This window comes from Montipora foliosa, chromosome 7 (genome assembly GCF_036669935.1).
Source record: "Montipora foliosa isolate CH-2021 chromosome 7, ASM3666993v2, whole genome shotgun sequence".
In the NCBI taxonomy this organism is placed as follows: Eukaryota; Metazoa; Cnidaria; class Anthozoa; order Scleractinia; family Acroporidae; genus Montipora; species Montipora foliosa.
The window spans coordinates 35,586,189-35,593,746 of NC_090875.1; the positions used below are offsets into that span (position 1 = coordinate 35,586,189).

Consider the following 7,558-nt stretch of genomic DNA (forward strand, 5'->3'; position numbering starts at 1 on the left):
CCACCAGGATTACAAAAAGGCTTCGTCAAAGGCTAAGCTCTGAGACTTCTTCTCAGAACAAACTCTTCTAAAAATGAAATCACGCCCACGTGAAAGAGGTTATCCCAAGAATCTTGTTTAAAGGGCCCTCACAGAAGCGCAATTTAAATACAGGAAACTAGCACTCCTTCAAAAACCACAGGAAAGCAAACGAATCTTGCCTTTCGTTACACACTACCTCCCAGCAGCAACGAAGTTAAAGCAAATCCTCATGAAAGTCTAACATTTAATAGAGCGACAACCATTGGCTTAAAGAAATCTAAAAAACCCGCCCCTCATATATATACATATAGACAGTTAAGTAGATCCCTTGAGCCAACAACTTATCACCCCCAGGAGGATCGCAAATGGATTCACAGTCCAAGTTGAGGAGAAATTGAGAGAAAGTTACAGGAAACTCAACACTGAAAACTGTAATTGCCCTGAGCGGGATTTGAACCCACGTCCCCCTGATCACTAGTCGGGTGTGATGACCACTACACTATCAGGACAACCATGCTGGCAACATGGCTGATTGATCACTTAACTTATGTTGAGCACTTAATGTATGCTGATCTAGCGTTATCACATAGAAAAACTGGCCCTTAGGGAGTCCCATGTAAATGCCATACATTAAGTGATCAATCAGCCAAGTTGCCAGCAGGGTTGTCCTGATAGTGTAGAGGTCATCACACCAGACTAGTGATCATCTTATGGTATAGTATATCAGGCAACAGTCACCTCAAGCGAGGGAAATGAGAGTTACGTAGGGCTAACTGACACCGACTTCAACGCTAGATTTGCCAACCATGACCAGTCCTTCGGGAATGTGGTGCACAGCAACCAGTACGTGAGGCGGTTAAAAAATGCTAAAGTAAATTACAGCATTGCGTGGAAGATTTTGGGAAGGGCGCGCACGTATTCTAACAGCACCAAAAAATACAACTTATGTACACTCGAGAAGTATTATATAATTTGTCCCCCGGAGCTCGCCACGCTCAACAAACGATCAGAATTAGCAAACGGCTGTCGGCATGCAAACAAATTCCTCTTAAAGAAATTGTAATTAAAATCGTAATTTACAATTACGCGCATGGGTAGCAGGATAAAATCATCATGTAAAAACAGTAATCCTGTAGAGATAGTAATCATTGTACGATCCTGAAGAGTGGGACATGGTCCTACGAAACAAATTTGTCGACCACTGAATGTAGTCTATTTTACCTGTAATTGTATGCACAGCTCTAGCTTCACTAGCTATTGAGCACTCTGCGAGAGCTTATTGGCAACTTGCATTTAGTATATTCAGTTTATATATATATATATATTCTTGGTTTGCACCCACGTGACACGGCGGCCATGTTGGTTGGTAACACAATACAATTTCTTTTCGCAGAATTTGCATAATGATAAAGTTTAGTTCACAGCGGAGAGACAGGTTATTGTTCTTACCAATCAACATGGCCGCCGTGACGTCAGATACAAACCAAGAAAAAAAAAAAATATATATATATATAGAAAGAAAGTTACAGGAAACTCTACGCTGGACAATTTCTGGGGAAAGCTGTAATTACTCTGAGTGGGATTTGAACCCACGTCCCCCTGATCACTAGTCGGGTGTGATGACCGCTACACTATCAGGACAACCATGCTGGCAACATGGCTGATTAATCATTTAATATGTGGCATTTCCGTGGGACTCCCTAAGGGTCAGTTTTTCTATGTGATAACGCTGGATCAACAAGTGATTCACAGGCGGACAAGGGTAATTAATGTATGCTGCCATGCTGCTATGCTGCCATGTTGCCAGCATGGTTGTCCTGATAGTGTAGCGGTCATCACACCCGACTAGTGATCAGGGGGACGTGGGTTCAAATCCCGCTCAGGGCAATTACAGTTTTCCCCAGAAATTGTCCAGTGTTGAGTTTCCTGTAACTTTCTCTCAATAGACCATTTTACAGTTGTAGCTAAGTTACCTGGCCTACGAATGGAAGCGAGGCTGCCGGTGATCCTGTCTTGATACAAACCTCCGTGCTTTTGTAATGTTAATACGGACTAATTAGAATTACAACAACACAATTTGCAAGATAAAAGCAGCGGGGGCTGTATCAATGCAAGGTCACCGGCAGCCTCGCAGCCATTCATAGGCTAGGTCGCTGAGCAAACAACTGTAAAATGGCCTATTTCTCCTCAACTTGGACTGTGAATCCATTTGCGATCCTCCTGGGGGTGATAAGTTGTTGGCTCAAGGGATCTATTAAGATATCTTAAGTCAATCCAATATATACTCGTGACAGCCAAATTACAAAACTGTAAGGTCAAAACACGCTCTAGGGAGTCGGGTAGGCCTGTCGCCTTGGTACACTGCTAAACTTAAAACCGAGTTTAACAAGTAAAAAATATGAACAGATTCAGCTACTACTAGCAAAGGCCAATCACGCATCATTTCGGTTTCAAAGCGAATGCTACAATTAAGATCAATTGGATCATCAGGGGTGGTGTAAAAAACTAACAAGGTGACTTTATGTTGTGACGTCATGACCAGGATCGGGATTGGCCAATAAAAACATTCGGGATCTCATGGTGACGGAAAAATTTTGGTCGGGATGTCGGGATTGAAGAGCCCTATTGGGGACCCTGAACGGTTACAAAAATGGTCCTTCACTACGACTGCGCATAAATTGGAAGTGGCCAGAGTCCGTGTTCTTAGTGCTGACCAAAAGAAAAGCGGACTATGGGGGCGAGACTGGATTATGTGGCGCTGAAAATTAATAAAATGTAAAAGGAAACGCCCCTTCATCCAAATGTGCTACTTGCTCAAATTGTAGAACTTGAAGGGAACTGTGCCAAAATAATCAAAAATTTTGGATTTATCACTACCAACAGACTCAGCAAAATTTTAGAAAAAAACAAATATTTTATTTGATCATTCAAAACAAATGACACTTACAAGAGCCTAGAAAATGGTTTGTGAACAATAGATTAATTTTTAGGAGCTCCCTGGTTATTTATTCTTACTGCCTGTAGGGTTAGTGAAAATATAAGGTTTCGAATTGTCCGCGTTTTGATGTTTCCGGTTGCTGCTTTAATAATTAAATCATTTCCTTTGCTTTTTTCTATAGAAAAATTCATTGCCTAACTAGTGAATTCCACGGTAAATTTTACGCTAAAAACCGATATATCGCATGAATCACGAAGCGATGAGTACAATATCGGTTTTTCGAGTGAAATTTTCTTTAGAATTCACCAGTTTAGCAATGAATTTTTCTTGAACCGCATGAGTTTTAAAAGAAAACAAGCACACCTTCAGCGAGCGAATGGAAAAGGAAAAAAGCCATTTCAGAGTCAACTGTCAATAGCTAGCGAATGGGAATCACGCTAAAATTTGAAGCCTTTTAAAAAAAAACAATTTTTAAGTTCAAGGTCAAAGAAGAGTTTTACTGAAGTACTTTATGCCACTTTATCTCTGAAAACGAGATCATTCACATTTTGATGTATCTCGTTAAAACACGCCACGTTGGCTTGGAACATGAGTCGGCAAAATACGGCAATGCAACCAACAAAAAACGAACTTCAAACAAGATCCGCTCCAACACTTCACGTTTAGGTGCTTTAAACGAACTTCTGAAAACACAAGCAAGTGAGATCCCCCTCTAATTTTACGAGAACGCATTGCGATTACGTGTTTATAACATAAGGGCAAGATTTCCTTCTCACTGTCGAGGCACAACGAAAACCAGTTGGGCAAACGGATTTAAAGAGCACTTGTTCGCTCGCATTTTAGAGCACAACAACCAAACAAATCAACTTTTTCGATTCTTCATATCCAAACGAGTACAGATAATTGTTATTTAATTCCAGTTGACAATAAAAATTCGATTTTTATTCCTGAACAAAGGAAGAACCGATTCAACCACTTTTGAAAAATACGCATCCACTTTAAGGTGACTCAAAGCAGTTTCCAGCACTTTCCAAGACGTAGATTTTTGATGGGTCATAATTACTACTCTTTATCAATTGATGCTACAATTATGGTATCAAAATACTGCCCAATTACTAGCGAACACGTTGGTATTATTTTGGTGACACAATAGGTTACCATAGCAATACTATGACCTGCTAAAAACACCCTTAATTTCAGCTTTAAGCGCTTATATTTAAAAAACAGCATGGTGAAATTTTTTTCTTATTACAGAATTTTGATTAGCAGGATAAGATGTAACTTTTGGCAAAGTTTAAAAAAATTCTGTACTTGGGGTTCAGAGCCACCTAAATTTTTCAAAAAATTTAGGTGGCTCTGAACCCCATGTACAGAATTTTTTCAAACTTTGCCAAAAGTTACATCATATCCTGCTAATTAAAATTCTGTAATAAGAAAAAAAATTCAACATGCCGTTTTTTAAATATAAGCGCTTTAAGCTGAAATTAAGGGTGTTTTTACCAGGTCATAGTATTGCTATGGTAACCTATTGTGTCACCAAAATAATACCAACGTGTTCACCAGTGATTGGGCAGTTTTTTGATACCATGATTGTAGCATCAACTGATGAAGACTGGCTATAATGACACATCAAAATCTAAGTCATGGAATGTGTTGGAAACTGTTTTGAGCCACCTTAAATATAAACGCATCCGTAAATTATTAAAAAAAAAGCAAACGTGAAGAAGTGCCCAAGGGAATAATATGTGGAGTAACTTTTCCCAACAGGTATGAGCTGTTACCGGTATTCTCTTTTGTCGTTGCCGTTCACTTTCGCTCTCCTTTCGTTTCTGTTCAAGTCATAGGTTCTCCAGGCATCATGCAACCTTATCTACACGTACATTTTTGTAACGAGTCTTTTTTAGGCTCATCAATGTCACGTGTTCAAATAAAGTTTTTCAGTTTTTCAGTTTCAAAGCTTCTAAATATATGCCAACAATTGCCATACAGAGAAAAAAGCAGCTCTAAGCAAATTAAAAATAAACACTCAGCTTTAAGCTTATGTATATCGCTCCGATACTTGGCTTGAATAACTGCATAGCTAGCAGTTTGGACCACAGGTGTTCATAATATGTCAAACTGGATCGAAACCAACGAAAAATGCTGCAAGAAAACATCTTCCAAACCATTTTCCACCTAAAAACGAGAAGCGTTGACAGTGTAAGAACTATGGTTGACGTAGTATGTCCGTGTAGCGGCGTCGAGCCTGTGAAAGCGCGCGAAAATTGATGCCTCGTTAATGTTTAGGTGAGTTAACCTGGATTGAGCCTGCAATTCCATCGAAAACCAGTACCTGGTCAGCGGTCAGCAACAAAAAAAATCAGCTGACCTCGTTGGGCTCTAAACCTGACCCCGCGATGTAGTCACGTGATACTGGTCAGCGGATACCTTGTTTTGACTGGTGTCGATTGATCAAAAGATGGATATCCAATATGAAAGATGAATGCTGTAAACTAGCATGATACTGGTCACATTGGCATACGTGGTGGGGTGGACGTACGTTACGGTCGATGACGTCATGGCTATAAAACCAAGATTTCTTGCATCGATGGGTTAATCATGTTTTGTTAACAATGGTGCTCCGCAGAGCTCTGCTATGAAACCCTTTAAATTTTCCATGAGTTTTCAGTAATTTGTTTTCACTTGCTTTGGGTTATTACGAATTCTAAGCAAGAAAAAGATAGAGAAAATAACTAAGCAAATTAAAAATCAACATTACATCATGTATCATCATAAATATTCTTGATCTTTCGCCATTTCAACCTAATCAAAAACATAAAACAAACAGCGGCTACAAACATAATGATAAAGCGCATTTTACTTTTGACTTGAGGTTTCGTATACTACAACATACATCTTCAGAAGTGACGGTTGAATAAATATATAAAATTAAGAAGACTGGTAACTAGAGAGAATAAGATAAAAATAGTAAGATAAATAGATAGCAGTGAAAACTGACCGTGCAATAAAGCCACAGTTTTTCACTGCCAACTTTTTTGTTTAACGCTGGTTTAAGGTCACGTATTAATAATGTTTCCTTTATTTTACAATGCAAATCAGAGCTACCATTTGCTAAAGCTTGAAAATGGTCCCATTTTATGTTGTGACCTGTTTTTACTGCGTGATCTGCAATCGCGAAAGCTTGACTGATCCATTTGAGTGCTTTGAAATGATTTTTTTTTTACGGTTACGTAAGCGACGTTTCTTTTTACCAATGTAAAACTCATGGCAGTCCCAACAAGATGCCTTATAAACAACTTTGGATTTTTGTGATTTGCGCAAACGACCTTTATAAGGGGAATAATACTTGATTCGACAGGTGCTCTGGAATATTACTTTGAGGTTTACAAACCCATAAAACTTATTGATACAAGATTTTAGGCGGCGTGTGACAAGTTCACTTTGAAAACCTAAATAAGGCAAAACAAGAATGATATCTTTCTTGGGGACTGTAGCGATAGGATTAGAAAATTTATCTTGATGCCTGTTTAAGACATCATTCATATTATAGGAAATAATTCCTACTGGGTAACCATTTTGGAGCAAAAATTTCTTAATTTCCGACAAACCAGATTGAAGTAAAGAAGATGAATAACAAATGCGTAAACAACGAAAGGTCAGTGTGCGCATCAAATTAACTTTGTATTTTTGGGGTGTTCTCTTTTTCGGAGATGGAAGTGGAGAATGAATAGTCTTGATTGCGTCTGACGAGGATATTTAAAAATGGAATTTGATTGTTTACCTCAAGTTCCATTGTGAATTGAAACAACGTGAAAGTGTCATCAACGTAGCGAAACGAAATGGGCGGACATCCGTCGAGTTTGTATCCATTTTTCTTCAAAATGACACATAAAAATATTGACACGTACTTGTCCCAATGGAGATCCCTTGGCAACACCATCTACCTGATCGTACTACTTTTATCTTATTCTCCCTAGTTACCAGTCTTCTTAATTTTGTATATATCATATTTGAATTTGTTCAACCGTCAGTTCTGAGGATGTATGTTGTATCATACGAAACGTCAAGTCAAAAGTAAAATGCGCTTTATCATTATGTTTGTAGCCGCTGTTTGGTTTACATCAGGTATGTTTCAGTTCTTCTATTCCTTTGATAATTCAATATTATTGCTCCCTACCCACCTAAGGAGAAGTCTGATTCATCAATGAACAATGTCCTTCAAAAAAGCTCTGAGACAGCAAAGTATAGAATTGCTTATCATGCACAATATGCCTAAACCCAACCTTAATGCTAACCATTTTAAATCAGTGCCTGGACTTAACAACCATTGGGGTTTTATAAAATACTCATGAAAAATTTAAGCTACACTAAGTTCATCCACTCACTTCTACGACCAACCTTACTTACCAATATATTACAACATACTATTCTTTGTGTCAAGATGCTGCTGTGAGTGCCATGGAGGACTGCATTGCTGACATCAAGAAATGGTCTCAGCAAAATAGTCTTATGTTGAACGACGATAAAACTGACTTTATTATGATCGGAACTCGTCAGCAATTAGCTAAAGTCAATGTATCTAGCATAAGAGTGGGAAAT

General features: G+C 38.6%; 1 non-coding gene across 1 annotated transcript; it reads right to left on the reverse strand.

Moving 5' to 3' along the window:
* Positions 1 to 457: 457 nt before the first annotated feature.
* Positions 458 to 530, reverse strand: Trnat-agu (transfer RNA threonine (anticodon AGU)). Its single transcript has one exon. It is a non-coding gene; the product is annotated as a tRNA-Thr (tRNA).
* Between the last annotated feature and the right edge of the window lie 7,028 nt (positions 531 to 7,558).